This window comes from Myotis brandtii, unplaced genomic scaffold (assembly GCF_000412655.1).
Source record: "Myotis brandtii unplaced genomic scaffold, ASM41265v1 scaffold751, whole genome shotgun sequence".
Classification (NCBI taxonomy): Eukaryota; Metazoa; Chordata; class Mammalia; order Chiroptera; family Vespertilionidae; genus Myotis; species Myotis brandtii.
The window spans coordinates 1,904,788-1,923,520 of NW_005370994.1; positions in this window are offsets into that span (position 1 = coordinate 1,904,788).

Sequence of the window (18,733 nt, forward strand, 5' to 3'; positions counted from 1 at the left end):
CTATGCCAGTCAGCATCAAAAGCTCCGCCTCCTAGGCAGCCATTGGCTCCTCGCAGTTCACCCAGATTTGGTTCTGATTGGTCGGTTTCTATGCCAGTCAGTGTCTCTGGGTCTTTCTATGGGCCTGATCAGAGAGGTGGGGCTGATCAGCAGCCGCTCCAGGCTGCTGGCCAGTGGACTGAACTGCTGACCTCTCGGAGAGAGAAAGGCATGGCTGGAGAGAGAGAGGCAAGGGATGATCAGCAGCTGCCACGGAGGCTATGGATCAGACCCTGCTTCTCTCTCTGGGCCTCGCCAGCAGCCGCAGCAGCTGCTGATCAGCCCCGCCTCTCTCTTTCTGAGAGGTCAGCAGTTCAGCCCACTCGCCAGTCCCCACCCAAGCCTGCTGCATGCACAGCCTGGTGTTTGGTCATCTCTTCGGTCGTTTTGGATGTACGGACCCTGGCTCTGTATATATATTTAGATAGATAGATAGATAGATAGATATCTTTTTTCACAAATTGATCATAACATACTGTCTGCAACATAATAATTTTCCTTAAGATACCTGACATTCATATGAAAACAAATGTATCTATCCTTTTAAGTAGCTGTGTTGTATTCTTTATAGGACTATGCCATAATTGATTCTGTGGTTCTCTCTTTGCAGCATCTTTTGTTTGGAGGCTGAGTTTATCACAGTTTACTCCTTCTGGATATATTTAAGTTCAGTTTCCAATGCACAGAGCTGACTGCTCTAGTTGTCACTGCCACTACTATTGCCATTTACTGGTCATATGTGATATTTTACTTCCCTTCCCATGGTGCTTCTCTAGGCTGCATTTCCTCTTGACCGTCTCTCCCTAATGGAAGGTTCTGTGGCCTTGGTCATTCTCTAGGGAACTGTCCCCTGGCTGCATAGCTACAAGGTCAGTGACCTTACTGGTTACAGCATTCTAATCCAATTGACCACACCAGCTGGGCTCAGAATGGCCTCATCCTATTTCCCTCAAAGTCTCTGCCTCCCAGGTGTCCTCACGCTCCACAGGAAGTTTATTCATTGTGTCCTAAGTGTCCAAGAAGAAAGAATTTCTCAGCATAAGAGTCACTCAAGGAGATTCCCACCCGGCTGCCAACCTTCCTTGTGCAGAAATATCGGTCTGTTGCAACAACATTAGTCTTATCCCACACTGTGGGGACAAGGAAGAAAATAAATGGTGCTAATGCAGAAAGCACAGCTCCTCTTTGCACTGCTGCTAGCCACCAGAAAAGACTCCTCCGGATCTTGAATTTTGTTAGCACCTTCCCACAGCACCAGATTTGGGTTACACTGGCCCCAACCACATTACCATTATTTAAACAGCAGATAGCAAGATGAATAGGCTTTCTTGTTCATAGGAGGTTGAGAAGTGGGGGTGGAAGAGTTGAATGCAAAGTGCCTCTTCTACATGTACGACATAGCTGTGCAGCGCATCCTAATGACTTCCCAAAGAAGCACGCAAAATCCCCAAGATGTCAATCACATGGGAAAATCATTAAAGCTCCAACTAGCCAAGAAATGCTCTCTCTCTTTAAAGGCCCAGGACTTTTTTCTCCTGTGCAGGGGCACCCTTTGCACAGACCCAGCTGGATGGCTGCAAGGTTCCAGCTGTTTAAGTAGAGCCAGCCAATATCCATCAGGATGGTCGCCGACTGCCAGGAAAACTCGACGGCGGGCAGCTCATTTTTCATCTAAGAATTCGATTGAAATTCTATCTCCCTCACCCATGCAGTTTAATTTAATCGATAGAACATTACACTGTGTCACATTTAGTATTAAAAATAAATGATACGGACCAGATATTTGAAAACCGGGCATTTGTTTTTGTGGGCAGTTTGACGTTCCAGTGGCAAACATCCCAACCTGCAGTGCTGGGAAAGCCAAACACGGAGAAGCGCCACTTCGAATTAAGCAGTTACTGCTTTATATTGCTGGGGGCTTTGTCCCATGCCTCCCTCCGATTTCCAGTCCCTTCAACTCAACCAGGTCCTCCTTAGTGACAAGGCCTACCGAGAAGTGAGAATGCCCTGCGGAGCAGCCTTCCACAGTCAAGGACGGTTGGTAGGAGTCGAACATGACAGAAGTCTTGGGTAGAAAAGAAATATCTGCAGCTGATTATATCACCACTGTTCATTCAAGTAAACTGAAGTGGCACCACCGTTTAGAATTTCAAAACACAGAGTAGTTATTTGAACAGATTAGTGGACTTCTGGGTGATGACTTGTTGTCAGAAATAATAACCCTGAAGCATAAATCTAAATATAAACCAAATCCATTGCTGCACAATGTTTTTGTGTGTTTTTTTCCCCTCAGTATTTTCATTTGCGATAGAGCAGAGAATGTCTGGGCTGGAAGGAATCTTAGAGGTCATGTTAGCCAAACTGCTAAGTCTGCCTTTGTTTTTCTCATTGTTTGTTTTACCACTTTAAATTTTATTTTTCAATGACAGTTTACATTCCATATTATTTTGTATTGGCTTCAGGTGTATGTCCTCCACTGTTTTAAACAGTGAGGGCCTCGAGACCCCACAGCTTGCACCTCATGCTCAAGGTGACACAGTGGTTGTCAAAGCCAATGAATACCCTAAGCCGGCCTGACCGGTTTTGATGAAAAGGCCACCTCTCCTTGCTTGGTCTCTAGCATATCAGCATTCCACCTGCTCATGAACCCTGACCTAAATTTCAGCTTCTCTCCCAGACTCACTTTCCCTTTCCTACATTCCTAGTGTGCTTCCAGCTCCTCGGTATTTGGCACGGTGTGTCTTTGCTTCAGTTTCTCAGTCCTGACCCAGATGGGTCTCCGAACTGACTCAGCATCTCTTCCTTGGGCTCTGAGATGGCTGTCGCCATGGTTACTGCCGATGACCTGCCAGAGGTATTCTCTGTCTTTTCCTTGTCCCCTCAACCTCCCAGCCCCTGCCACATCCCTTGGCTGAGAAATCCTTCTTCCTGCTGCCTTCCTCCTTGCTATAGCACCAGCAGACTTTAAGCTGATCCCTTTTGTCCCAGACACACAAACAGGTTCCAGCAATGCTAGGCCTTCATGGGTGATTTCAATGACACAGCACTTTTCATCTTGGTTTCTATGTGGTTTTCAGAATGGTTTTCTGATAATACTTTTACATGTATATAACAATACCTATTGATAGCAAGCCTTCAGAGAAATGGAAATTGTCATATGTTACTGGTGAGATGTTTTTGCAGCTTTGTAATGTAATCCAAATACCTTAAAAATGCATGTACCCTTTTAGCCTGCAATTCCACTGCCAGGAGTTTATCCTAAGGAAGTCCTCAGGGATGCACATAAGGTGCTCATGGTGGCAGTTTTTGTCAATGGGGTGTATTGGGAACCAGATGAATGCTCAAAAGTAGAAGAACGGGCACATAAATCATGGTTCATTATTCCTACAAAAGAACTCTATAATCACTAAAAGCACTGTAGTAGAAGAATATGTCATATGGAAAAATATTCAAAGTACAATAGTATTTTTAAGCTGCTTATAAGAGAGTATTATATAATACTTTTCATTTTTTAAATCTTCAGTCAGAGACCTGAAATAAATCTTGGCAGAATATATATCACAATATTTGCAGTGGTCACCCTGGGTAGTAGGATAAGTGATTTGATTTTATTCTTCTCATCTATAGTTTCCAAAATTTCTGTAGTAGCCTATTGCATTATAAGTAAAATTATAAATATATCAATAGCTATTCTGGAGGAATATTATTAAAGCTGTAATCTATTCACTTTACAAACCCATTATGTGTTAAGCACTGCTAGGCACTCCCCTATATTTATAATTTATACAAAGATAAATACAACAAAAGCCTCGATCTCAACCAGTTCACAATCCAATCAGAGAGAGACAATTAAGAAACCATGTGGCCCGGCCAGATGACCACCTAATGAAGATAAAGGAGAAAATGCTGGTTTTGTATGATTGGAGGTTTTCCTGGCATCGCACTGCTAGATCAGCCCTCAGCCCCGTGAGTGGCCAAGAGAACTGCAGAAAGACCCCAACTCCAACTTATAAAGCTGTGGAGATGATCAACCTCCCAACAACTCCGCCCACCTCTTTGGAACTATTTAGAAAAGACCTCAAAGCAGTTCACACGTCACAGGCATTCCCTGCCCCTTCCTGCTCTGCCTCATTAGGACCACAGTACAGTATCCCCTTGAAGCCTCCAATAACCTTTTTGTCTAACTGTGTACTTTGGGGGGGAGGGGGGAGCACTGATAAAGGTTAAAACTTTCTTTATTAGAACTCTTCATATTCATTTTGCAACCTTTTGAACAGACACTGTGCATCAGATCACATGAGAAGAAAACACAGAGAACTGAAAATGCTACTTCCCCTCAACTTCATAGAAAGAAACAGGCTCAGACTGGGACTTCCTTTCCTCCTAAGCCACCACCTCTTGGAAGCATCACCCTCCTCCAGATGGTCTCAGTGCCACCAGGTTGATTCAGAATGAGCACTGAGACCACCCTTGACCATGCCTATACAGCCTCTGTGCCTTCATCGGCCCTGAGGGCCCAGGCACTTCAACCACATTTATGGCATGGTCATGCAACCAGACACGCTCCAGAAGGCCCTCATGGAGCATATTGTGACACAGACATCACCACAGTCCTGTTTCTGCACAACCTCTGGTCTAAGAGAGGCCTATGTGCAGTCGATGCTTAAGAACTTGAAGAATAACACGGAAAATAAACAAGCCTTGAATGTCTGTGACATTTCCAATGAAGCTACTGACTGAGTCCAATTGGTTGAACTAGAAAGTGACTCATTCCATATCTCTGGTATAAATTCAAGGTTTTGCTCCTCTGGGAATCAATTTCTTCAAACCATTTTATGTACAAGGTCTAGTCTCTGAAGATTAGTTAAGCCTTTTGCTCCAAATTTTAAAAATAACCCATTTCTGATTATTGCCATTTATTGCCATCACTGGAAGATGTCAAAGGGCTAGGAGTAACTTCCTCAGCTCCTCATATCAGCAAAACATTGTGTTCTCAGAGTTGTTGATAACAGAAGGAAGACTTACAATTAGGTAATGTTGGTGACTTAGCAGTCCCCTGTATTGCAAATACTAACAGACATGGAAGCTCACAGTGTAACCTCTGAGTACACATAAAATCACATGATAAAACTGAAGTCCTAGCCGTGTGGTTCCCCACAGGCCACATCAGCATTCGGAGGCCTCCAGTATTTATGCCTTTTGATCACAGAAAAATATGAGGAGTGATTTTGCTTAATCTTTAAAAAGCATCTAATAAAATGGGAGTTTGCTAATAATTAACTATAGCCCCTGGACTCCTCTGCCAGAACTTTTAACTCTTCCTAAACTCCCTTGCAGAATGAATATATGATGGTTTTATAGAGCACACATGACATGTTTAACAAGATATATTTCAAAAGAGAAAGAGTGGTACAGCCCCTTAAATATTCTTTCCAACATGTCAAAAATGTTGTTATAATACATACCTATCAACATGTCTCCTAAGATTAGAAAATTGTCCTTTTTTATGTTTTCTTGTTTTTCTCCTTTAATTATCAGTGGGTTTGCATGATCTGCTGGCCATGGTCAAGCACTGACAGGATCTTAGAAGGTCAATGCATGAACCACCATCCTGAGTCAGTGGATTGATTCATTGTACATGATGAGTATTTTTGATGCCACTGATTGCTGAATTAACAGTCACCACATTCTGAAATTGCATGTTGACAGGACCTTGAAGAAACCCTGTAATGTTCCAAAAAATACTGAGAGGACTTTAACCCTAGGTCTCTTTTTTGTTTCTTTCCATCCTTCAGCTTACAAAATATTAAAAACACAGAATTATCTTCAAGTTCATGAGAACTTGGCCTCCAAACAAACTCTTCAGTTTGAACTTACAAATTCTTCAAAATAAATTTTACTGGTCTTGAAAATAATTGTCTCCATGTTGTAGAGAATTAGCTCCATAGTTGAATCAAATTGCTATTTTAAGAAAACAGATGACATACAAGTATAAACAAGCATGTATCTCCAGGTTACTGGAGCCTATAAAAGAGGCAGCTAAAATTTCCACGGAACAATAATGTATGCAGTTTTTAAATTAGCATACATTAGCATAGCTGGGGGTGATACTGGTACAGATAACAGATGATTCATATCCCCTCATCTACTCTTAATCTCTCTAGGTAAAAAAAATTAATGTGAAAGTTATTCTAACGGGTACATATTAACAAAAGATCACTTAAAAATAAACTCTCCATGATACATAAAGTTTATCACCCTCAAGAATTTTAAATTATGAGGTAGCTATTTGCCTACACTGACATGACACTCTGCTTTAGGATTTCAGAATATTGAAATAAGCCATGCAAATACAAAGACCTTTTATTCAGTAGTATGGTAAGCAGATAAGACACTAAACTATCACTTTGAGGATACCCTTTAACTTTTATATATCTGATGCTTTGCCCTCCCTTGTGGTAGTCCTGGGTAAAATTAATCTTTTATGGCCTCCCTCTTCCCCTAACAAATTCCTATCTTACTCATCAGTGCTGTGCCAACTCCATGTTTAATAAGGCAACTGAATCTGGAGGAGGGCAGCCTGAAATCCCATGTTGGACCTCTCCCTATCCAGCGAGGTGACCCTAAGCCAGTGGTTGGCAAACACATTAGTCAACAGAGCCAAATATCAACAGTACAATGATTGAAATTTCTTTTGAGAGCCAAATTTTTTAAACTTAAACTATATAGGTAGGTACATTGTTATTAACTTAATTAGGGTACTCCTAAGCTGGCCTTTGCTAAAAACGTCCTCAATCTGATTGAGGTACGTTCGCTGAGGTCGACCCCTTCCAACTCTCCCATCCACACTCGTCTTGTATACTTGTTTCGTCTATCTCCTTTCCGAAAACTGACTTCTGTGCATGGGCCACGAAGTTTCAATCGCACTGTACGTGCATGTCCGCACGTGATATTTTGTGGAAGAGCTACACTCGAGGGGCCAAAGAGCCGCACGTGGCTCTCGAGCCGCAGTTTGCCCAACCACTGCCCTAAGCCAATTGTTTATCATGGGTGAACCTCAGCTTCTTGGTAAAGAGCTTTTACCTGCCCTATTTGCCTAAAAGAGTTTGGTAAAGATCAAATAAGAAACATTTTGTATGATTTTTTAAAACAAATGAACATTATACTATGTTGGCTCCTCATTTAAAATTAAGTTCAGCTGATGAGACAGACAACCCAGAATAACAGCGGCTTGAACACGACCTATGGCACAAGTCAGAACTTCATTGTTCTCTCCTGGGAAACAATTTTGGAGGGAAGCTTTCCAGGATCAGTGTAATGACCACAGACTTCAGAGACCCAACTTCTTCCTCTTTTGTTTTTAATATATTTTTATAGATTTCAGAGAGGAGGGGAGAGGGAGAGAGAGATAGAAACATCAATGATGAAAAAGAATCATTGATCAGCTGCCTCCTGCACAACCTGGGCATGGGCCCTTGACCGGAATTAAACCCAGGACTCTTCAATCCTCAGGCCGACTTTCTATCCACTGAGCCAAACCAGCTAGGGTAGTAGTTCTCAACCTTCCTAATGCCGAGACCCTTTAATACAGTTCCTCATGTTGTGGTGACCCGCAATTTCATTGTTACAAATTGAACATAATTAAAGCATAGTGATTAATCACAAAAACAATATGTAATTATATATGTGTTTTCTGATGGTCTTAGGCGACCCCTGTGAAAGGGTCATTCGACCCCCAAAGGGGTCGCAACCCACAGGTTGAGAACCACTGAGCTAGGGCTAAATTCTTTCTCTTTTGATGCTTTTTTTTTCTCTCACTGATCCTCTGTTCTTAGCTCCTGTTCTTAGTGCTGCCATCATCTCTGCATTCCAGACAGAGATAAGGAGGAAGGAAGGGGCATCTGCCCTTCCCATAAGGATACTTCCCAAAATTGCACTTGACACTCCAGATGACATGTATTAGCCAGAGTTTATAATATATGACTATACCTAGCTGCAAAGCAGGTTGGGAAAATAGGTGTCCAGCTGAACATCAGGAATTCTATTACAAAAAAAGAGGGAAATGGTGGTTACTAGGTATCAGTTAGCAATCTCTGACACAGACCTTTTTTTTTTCTGATTTCTATAAGAAGTCATAATTCCAGAGCCACCTCACTTTGAATCCCTGTGAAAACTTTTCTGTCTGGGTCACATTTCTGTTCTCAGGTTTTAGGTGATACTGACCCCACAATAAATGGACTATATTAAAATATTTAAGAGCTGATAGTGGTTAATTATTGCCAACATCTCTGAAATGGAATCTCTTTATAAATTCTTCCTACCATATCTGGACTGCCTCTGGAGTCTCAAATGTATCCCTATAAAGCACAAATCTAATTATATAATTCCCTTGCTTAAAACCTGCAGCAGCGCCCAATGCTAAGGAGACCCATATGTTCCCGTTTGCCCAGGATAACCTTGGTTTATGCCTGTTGTCCCAGCACTTTTTCTGGATTTTTATTTTATGTACCAAAGTGATATTAATAACATTTGTATTAAAATAAACCAGGGTGTGTTTAATGGCCCTCCAGTTTATGCTTCCAGCTTCTGCCATCGACTCTTCTGGTACTGTGTGGGAAGTATGTGCAACGAATAGATTTCTTTGACATTTGATTAAATCAACTGGAAAACAACCAGTGATAATCCAACTCTCTCTTCCCAATCCTTTCAAGATCCAACTTAAGTGATAGCTCCCGTTCAAGGACAACACCCAGGGTTATTCACTCAGAAGTCACTCATAAACTGAACTACACTCTGATACATTAGGGCAGTGGTTCTCAACCTTCCTAATGCCGCGACCCTTTAATACAGTTCCTCATGTTGTGGTGACCCCCAACCATAAAATTATTTTCGTTGCTACTTCATAACTGTAATTTTGCTACTGTTATGAATTGTGATGTAAATATCTGATGTGCAGGATGTATTTTCATTGTTACAAATTGAACATAATTAAAGCATAGTGATTAATCACAAAAACAATATGTAATTATATATGTGTTTTCCGATAGTCTTAGGCGACCCCTGTGAAAGGGTCGTTCAACCCCCAAAGGGGTCGCGACCCACAGGTTGAGAACCGATGCATTAGGGTACAGTCAGCTAACTCCTTCTAGTCCGGTGGCACTGCCTTTAGGGTACAGCTTGTCACCAGGCTGGTAGTTGGCAGGTCAGGTGGAAACATGAAAATTGTAAGTTAAATATAAGTAAAAATATGTGCAGGAAATAGAGACTGAGCAATTCTGCTAAAAAGTGTATAGAGAGTAGTCTGAATGTTCTTACTACAAAAGCTTATCATTTACTGAATAGTACAAATCTATTACATTTTATTAATGTATTTTTATTTTGCAATAAGCCATTTAGTTCATTCAGAAGCAATGGACCAAAGAAAAAAGAAAATTCAAGCTTAATGAGAAATTAAGACTGAATTTCCAATTTCTCAAGCAAGTTGATGCTTAAAAAGGAACTCAAACCAAATAGTTGTTGAGAATACTATCTTCTGTGTGAGCTACTGACATCACTAACCACATAAAATTCAGAAGACACAAAAACTTCTGAAGGAACAACAGCAACTCCTCCAAAAGTTGAAAAAAGATTTTGTGCAGACATGGCATTTAGAACATACAGCCGTAGGTGAGTTTCTGTATCCCACTGGAAAGTATGACTTTTCATTTAGATCAAATGGTTCTTCTGAATTATACAGTTCATGTTTTATTCCAAGTTTTCTTGTGCAAGTATAAAGATAAAGTGAGAGTTGTCAGTATGCTGGGTCCATTAACAGGAGAAAAAACCGTAAACAGTTCAATGGTTCCAGCTTAGTATGAAAGTCTTCAGCTTCAAATACAAAATCAGTGCATTCAAAAACCTTAAAGGCTCCATCAAAAAAATTATTAGACTTAATAAGTGAATTTGGCAATGTAGCAGGATACAAGATTAACACCCAGAAATCTATGACTTTTTTTACACACCAATAATAAACTCACAGAAAGAGAAACTAAAAAATAAATAAATAAATAAATAAATAAATACCATTTACCATTGCAACAAAAAAATTAAGATACCTAGGAATAAACTAACTAAGGAGGTAAAAGACCTGTACTCAGAAAACTACAGGACATTTAAAAAAGAGATAGAGGAAGACATAAACAAGTGGAAGAATATACCGTGTTCATGGATTAGTAGAATCAACATCATTAAAATGTCCCCACTACCCAGAGCAATCTATAGATTCAATGTCATCCCCATTAAAATACCAACGGAGTATTTCATAGACCTAGAACAAACTCTCCAAAAATTCATCTGGAATAAAAAAAAGACCCCGAATAGCTGCAGCAATCCTGAGAAAGAAGAACAAAGTTGGAGAGATCACAATACCAGATATCAAGCTATATTACAAAGCCACTGTTCTCAAAACTGCCTGGTTCTTGCACAAGAACAGACATATAGACCAATGGAACAGAACAGAGAACCCAGTAATCAACTCAAGCCATTATGCTCAATTAATATTTGACAAAGGAGGCAAGAGCATACAATGGAGTCAAGACAGTCTCTTCAATAAATGGTGCTGGGAAATTTAGTCAAATACATGCAAAAAAAATGAAACTAGATCAACTTACACCATACACAAACATAAACTCAAAATGGATAAAGGATTGAAATGTAAGATGGGAAACCATAAAAATCTTAGAAGAATCCATAGGCAGCAAAATATCAGACATATGTCATAGCAATATCTTTACTGATACAGCTCCTCGGACAATGGGAACTAAGGAGAAAGTAAACGAACGGGACTACATCAAATAAAAAGCTTCTGCACAAAAGAAACCATCAACAAAACAACAAGAAAGCCCACTGCATGGGAGAACATATTTGCCAATGTTATCACCGATAAGGGTTTAATCTCCAAAATTTACAGAGAACTCATACAACTTAACAAAAGGAAGATAAACAACCCAAACAAAAAATGGGCAACGGACCTAAATAGATACTTTTCGAAAGAAGACATAAGGAAGGCCAAGAGACATATGAAAACATGCTTAAAGTCACTAATCATCCAAGAGATGCAAATCAAAACGACAATGAGGAACCACCTCACACCTGTCAGAATGGCTATCATCAACAAACAAGTTCTGCCAAGGATGTGGAGAAAAAAGAACCCTCGTGCACTGCTGGTGGGAGTGCAGACTGGTGCAGCCACCATGGAGAACAGTATAGCGTTTCCTCAAAAAGTTAAAAATGGAACTCCCATTAGACCCAGTAATCCCACTTCTAGGACTATATCCCAAGAAATGAGAAACCAATCAGAAAGGATATATGCACCCTTATGTTCATAGCAGCACAATTTATAATAGCTAGGATTTGGAAACAGCCTAAGCATGGATGGACATGGAGAGCATTATGCTAAGTGAAATAAGCCAGTCAGAGAAAGATAAATATCACATGATCTCATTCATTTGTGGAATATAATGAACAATATAAACTGATGAACAAAATTAGATCCAGAGACACAGAAGCATCAAACAGACTGTCAAACCTCAGAGGGAAGGCAGAGGAGGGTGGGAGGTAAGGGGGAGGGGTGTAAGAGATCAACCAAAGGACTTGTATGCATGCATATAAACAAAACCAAGGGACACAGACAGTAGGGGGATGAGGGCATGTTCTGGGGAGTGGGAGTGGCTGGGAAGAGGTTAATTGGGGGGGGGGGACATATGTAATACTTTAAACAATAAAGAATTTAATTTTTTTAAATGCTCTTCAATAAATTTTATATTCCAGACAAACACAAACAAAAATCAGTTCATTCAAAAATGGTTAAATTGTTTTCCTTGATTTATGAAATAAAAAATAGTCCATTCTAGCACAGTTGAAACATTTGATATTTTTGTAAATGCTATTATAAATTCATTTAAAATTTTAAATATTAAAAGTAATTATATGTTTTTCTTGTGGAAAAACAATTAGACATTTTGTTGGAGCTCAGTTTCATGGTAAAAACAGGATCTGAAGAAATATTTTTTAAAAATAGAAACAATGCAAAATTCCACTTGGAATTGGTTGTGGTACACATGTAATTCATACGTTTGTCAAAACAAGCTATGATCCTCTTCTATTTGATATAGTACATAAGTATTTGAGAGCTGCAGGTCTCAAATTTTACATATATATGTATACTATACACACAGTGGGAATTGTTTAATCACATAAAATCTGTAATGATGCTGATACTAAAGACAAAGAAAAGTTACGCAGTATGGCAATAAGTACTATCTCATTTTGCTTCCTGCAATCAATTAGCTGTAAGAAAGGTTTGAGTCTCTGAAGTGTCTTACAATGGAATTAAACTTTTTTATAAACAAGTCCTCTAAAGTTTGTTTGCAGTTCGTTCAAAATTAGTTGGGAGTATTTAATCAAAGTGCTCAATGGATGAAATGTCAAAAACTCCGGTTTTTGAGTTTTGAGTGAATTTTGATCACTAAAAACAAAGCTTTCAACAGGGAAGTCATAGAAACATGACTAAAAGCAAAGGGAGAACTGAACAAACTACATGACGAGGGTTTAAAGCAGTGGTTCTCAACCTTCTGGCCCTTTAAATACAGTTCCTCATGTTGTGACCCAACCATAAAATTATTTTCGTTGCTACTTCATAACTGTCATGTTGCTACTGTTATGAATCGTGAAGTAAAAATCTGATATGCAGGATGGTCTTAGGCGACCCCTGTGAAAGGGTCGTTTGACCGCCAAAGGGGTCGCAACCCACAGGTTGAGAACCGCTGGAAAAGTACACAAGATTCAGTGTTGAGATTCTGTAATTGTTCTTTAGAATAAATTACTTGCAGGGAGAATCATTTAATAGCACCCCTATGTTTATTGGATAAATTTATGGTATCCTATTCTGGAGTGAAATGAAATTGAGAAAGCCTGTAATTTTGCAATGTTTATATTTGGCAAAAATTCAAAAACATCATAAACAGAGACAATTTATTTGATGAGTTCTGTCTTATAAAATATTTGTTAAAGAAAGGTACACTGAAGAGAGTGGGGAAATAGCCTGCCATGTTTACACATTCCAGTATGAAAAAACTGAACTGAGAATATCCTCTTTAGCATAATTTGTTTTGAACATTCCTCAGGGCTTGCAGGCAGAGGGTTTTCTCAATTAAAAAAAAAAAAAGTTCACAGGAGTTATCAAATATTCTAATCTACATACCATAAAATAGAACTTTAAGCATACTGTTTTATTAAAACATGAAAAATAAGATCATACTGAAAAATATGTATTCTTCAGAAAAATGCTAATGGATGGTATTAAAGATAGATATAAGAAATTAAGATCTGTGACTATACATCAAGAATATAATTATCTTCTAGTTATTTTTATTGTTTACTGAGATTTTATTTTTGTCTTACTATATTAGATAAATGGTTTTATGTATTTAGAAAGAACTGTCTCTTCAAAAAGTTTAATAGAACCAATTTGATGGTCAGATAGTATTTTTTTAAAATAAACTTCAATGACTTTTAGCACCTTCTTTTACGCTCACAAGTGTCCCACAATGGACAATAAATTTTACGGTTGCCCTGACCGTAGCCGACAGGATGAAGCTACATTCCTTGTGATGTGGCCCTCTGAGCCTTCCCAGCCTCTCCCCAGCTCAAGCCAGACACTGCTTCTCACTGGCCAGGGAGCAGAGTTCACTGCACAGCGCTGCCCACACTCCCCTCTGGCTGCAGTGCCCCGTGCTCTCGTGACCCTAGTGAATTCTAACTCAACCATTAAATCCACCTCTGATGTGTTCTGACAACTTTCCCTGGCTTCTCCTCCCACCTTCCCACCCACGGCATTCCCTGTGTGCTTGCCTATGTCCTGGTGGAGCTGCATGCACAGCCCTGATTGCTGCAACCTGTGCTGCTGTGTTTCGGGTCCTCCTTTCTGACTGGGCGGGGAGAGCTGAGAAGTCCTGGACTTTGACTTCTTCATCTCTGTGCACCCAGAGCCTGACGCATTACCTGACACGTAGGGCGTGGCGGGTAAATATTTGTCCAGTGGAAGGCGTTGTATTGCAAAGATGACCTTTCAGAATCTCCCTGCTCTATGTCTGGGCATAAGGCCCTCCCAGGACCTGATCCACTAACTGCTAAGCTCCAAAGGGCTGGGTTTTCTCTGCAGGATGGGAGATTTATGAGCATCTTCTGGCATGTTCTTGCTAGGGCTCTGGGTGAGTAGATAATTAACCTCAGCTGTCTAGTGATTCGTTTAACTCCACAGTATCCAAGAGTGATACTGTGTGCTCGCATGTGCGTGTGTGTACGTGCAAGATGAACTCTGATGGATAAGCCAAGAATAGGCCTGCACACAAAGTCAACTATCAAGCCTATAACTACCTGAAAGGATAATGACCACAACCTGACCCTGTTCCCTAAAGCTGGCCACAGACTCCCGTCACCAGGTAACAGGGCCTTAAGGAAGAAGATGCTCTGTCAGGTGAACGTATGACAGACACCACGGTGGGACTCCATGCTGTGTTATGTCTCATTCCACAAGGCTGGTTGTCATTATGAGTGTAACTTATAGGTTCCTATAGGTATATACGTATGTGTATATTATAAACACTTCAAAAGATAACACTTGTGATCTGTTCAGATGTCCACTGGCACAGTAATGCTGAGAATTACATAGAAGACAGTACAGCGGGAACAGACGGCCTTGGAGCTAGGCAGATCTGTCACAGAACCTTAACTTCATGTTTCATATTGCTGCCATTCAGGGTTGTTGACAGAATTAAAGAGTAGGACAGTGTTTCGTGGGGACAGATGGTAATGTTGTTATATTTCATATTACAAATTCCATTTTTTAAATTTTTTAATCCTCACCCAAGGATATGTTTCTTAATTTTAGAGAGAGAGGAAAGGAGGGGGGGAGAGAGAGAGAGAGACAGAGAGAGACAGAGAGAGAAACAGAGAGAGAGGGAGAAAGAGAGAAACATCAATCAGTTGCTTCCCATATGTGCCCCAGTTGGGAACAAACCTACAACCTAGGTATGTACCCTGACCAGGAATTGAACCCACAACCTTTTGGTGTACAGGACGTCACTCCAACTGGGCTACAAGGTCTATTCTTGTTTGACTACCAGGTAGTCTACTAACACTGGGCAACCTTAATTCTTAGCCTCTAAAGCAGTGGTTCTCAACCTTTTGGCCCTTTAAATAGAGTTCCTCTTGTTGTGACCCAACCATAAAATTATTTTCATTGCTACTTCATAACTGCAATGTTGCTACTGTTATGAATCATAATGTAAATATCTGATATGCAGGATGGCCTTAGGCGACCCCTGTGAAAGGGTCGTTCGACTGCCAAAGGGGTCGCAACCCACAGGTTGAGAACCGCTGCTCTAAAGTCACCAGGTCCCCATCACTGCTGAATTCTGTTCCCAGAGGCAGAGCCCCCCCCACACACACACACACACAACCCCAGATCCACAGGAAACTGTCCTGACCCAGGGCCCCTCTGCTGCTTCCCAGCAGGCAGCTGCCCTGAGAAAGCAAGAGATGAGCAGGATTCCATGATCCCACCAAGATTTGGCCGGACTCCACATGCAGCCCAGTGACTCATGTCCTTTGAGTTACTGAATGAATTGAAAGTGTTGCCAAGAAATTTTGCAATTCACAGCAGGTCAATGTAGAAATTACAGAATCACTCTCCTCAAATTAGTGACCAGGGAGATTTGTGCCCATGAGAACGAGGGCACCTTGGAAAGCACCACAGCCAAATGTTCTTCTTACTTCGGAGCCGGGCCCCAAACACCAATGCTGTTTTATCCCTTCCTAGTGTGTATGAATGCAAAACGCACAAAAAGAAAAACCCTCTCCCATGCAGAGGGTCCAAATTCATAGGCATCCACAAATAGCTTACATCTTTTTTAAAAATGTGAACAGCAAATTGATGTATGTGAAACTGAATAGAACTGGTGAGTGATTATATCATTCATCAATTATTTAACTTCGATGTCATTTTTAAATCTTTCAAAAGACATTTCTCCTTTCCTTATCAATACAGCTGAGTGCTTTATCTCTCTGTGCTGCATTTTGGGCAATTTTCTTATATCTAGCTTTCAAGTTATTATTCTTTTTCTTTGTCTTTAATCAGCTGATTAAACCAGGCACTGAATTTCAATTTCAGTGCCTCTATTTTGTTATTCTAGAAAATTTGTGTGGTTATTTTGTAATGATTTTAGTGTTCCATTTAAACTTGTGTTGGTGTTTTGGCTATAGCCCTTTGTATATATATCCCTTTGTATAATGTTTTTCATGGTTGCCCTAGGGATAACAGATCTCATTTCTACAGTCTATTTTAATTTAATGTTTTGTCACTACAAGTAAAATATAGAAACCCTACAATCCTATATGCCCCATTGCCTTCTCCCTTTTATGTCCCAGCTGTATTTAAAGAACTTAGAGGGAGAAAGGTAGCATTTGATATTTACCATTTTTACTGTTCTTCTTTCATTCCTGAAGTTTCATGTTTGCCTTCAGAGTCATTTCCCTTCAGCCTAATTAACTTCCTCTAGTATTTCACTTAGAGCAGGTCTGCTGGTAATAAATTCTTTTCAGGGTTCTCAGGTACTTATTTTTTGTATTTTTTCCAGAGTATCAGTTGTAACCACTAAGAGAAAGAGGCTGGCATTATGCTAAGCGAAATAAGCCAGTTGGAGAAAGATAAATATCACATGATCTTACTCATGGAATATAATGAACAACATAAACTGATGAACAAAAACACCAAACGGACTGTCAAACCTCAGAGGGAAGGCAGGAGAGGGTTGGAGGGGGTGTGTGTGGTGGTGGGGAGGGGGGGAGGTAAGAGATCAACCAAAGGACTTGTATGCACGCATATTATCATAACCAATGGACACGGACATTGGGGCGGTGGGGGCTTGTCCTGGGGGATAGGAGTGACCAGGGAGGGGTCGATGGGGGTAAAAGGAGACATATGTAATACTTTAAACAATAATTTTTTAAAATGTTAATAAATAAATAAAATAAAATACACACAATGGGGTAAGACAAAAAAAAAGGAGAGAGAGAGAGAGAGAGAGAGAGAGAGAGAGAGAGAGAGAGGCTGCTCCATGTTGTCCAGCAACAGAATTCAACTATTTGGTTGTTTTTTCAAATCTTCCTACACATTTTTTCATCTTGTCTTATTCTTCCCTTATAGGTTCTACTTACTCTTTTTATCCCACTACTTATTTAAAGCAAAATTATTATATTGTCTCTATCACAATGTTCTGTGATCTCAAGTTATTCTTTATGGTGAGTTCTTAAATTGCCTGTTTCAAAATTCTGTGCTGTGAGATCATCTTCAGTCAAAATCTTTGGGAATCCTTTGCAACCTGAGCTATGGCTTCGCATTTGCGTCTCCACAGGTCTCTGCTAATTCTCTAGGCAGAGATCAATTTATATGAAATTGTTCAGTGTCCTGATTTCTAGACCACACAGATGGTATCATTTGGACCCAAATGGGTATATAGTTGGATGTTAATTTGTCAAGAAGTTTTGTTTTTGTTGTTTTCCGCAGCAATAGCTGAGAACACACACACACACACACACACACACACACACACACACACACACACACTTTCTTGCCATTTCCCTGAGCCAATAAGCAATTTGTCTAGTTTCTTTTTCACTGGGGGCTGCAGCCAATTAACAGAGCAGTGAAAGGGTAGAGAATGGATTTGAAAGCAAACAGTGAGGAATAAACATCTCCTCTAACCCAAAGCAGCTGAGGTCCAATGAGGCCCCTTTATTCTTTCAAGCACGTCTGGAGAGTTCAGCCTTCCTTACTATCTTTCTGCATTTGCCACTACCAACCTGTCACTTGGGGTTCTTCTCCCTCATACCAGCCAGAGGGTGAATTTCCTCTCCTATCAACTGGGAAGAATAAATATGCACTCTGCTATTTCACAGCATCGTTGTAAATTATGCTGCTCAGAAGTCTCAGTGGTTACCAGCTCCACAAACAAATATGAAAAGATAAACTTGAACTAAAGGCAAATTGCATTTTTTAAAGTTGTCTTTGCTATCCTAGTGATGGGGGTCACTGTGAAATATAGTCTAGAGGGGAAAATATACAAATTCAAGTATCTCTACTTGAATTTATCTCTACTTTTCCTGATACATACAGATGCCACTGACCTTCGATCCCTGGCCAAACCATATAGTTGTTTTGCAATTTCTTTGGATCCTCTAAAGATTGAAGATTATTGTTAGGAGACAATTTTCCATGGATTTCTCAATGTTTCTGCACATCTTGTAAACAGAGATACTGACTGCCCTTTGTTCTGAAGTATTTTCTAAGGATATTCATATAACAAACAGCCTTGAAATATAGATATTGTCTCCCTCCAGAGCAAAGAGCAGGTTTTCTTACAGCGTGGGAGATAGAGGTTTTTTCCCTTCCAAAGCAAAGAGTGGATATGCTTAGCACAGTATAATAAAGAACATCTCTATCTATCTACCAATCTCTCTCTCTCTCTCTCTCTCTCTCTCTCTCTCTCAAAGGTCAAGCATGCTGACTGCACATTATACAAAATGCAGGCTCCCTAATTTCAGGGTTCTTCTCCTGTAATACACCCACTGTATTTGCAGGTGTCATCTGCCCTCT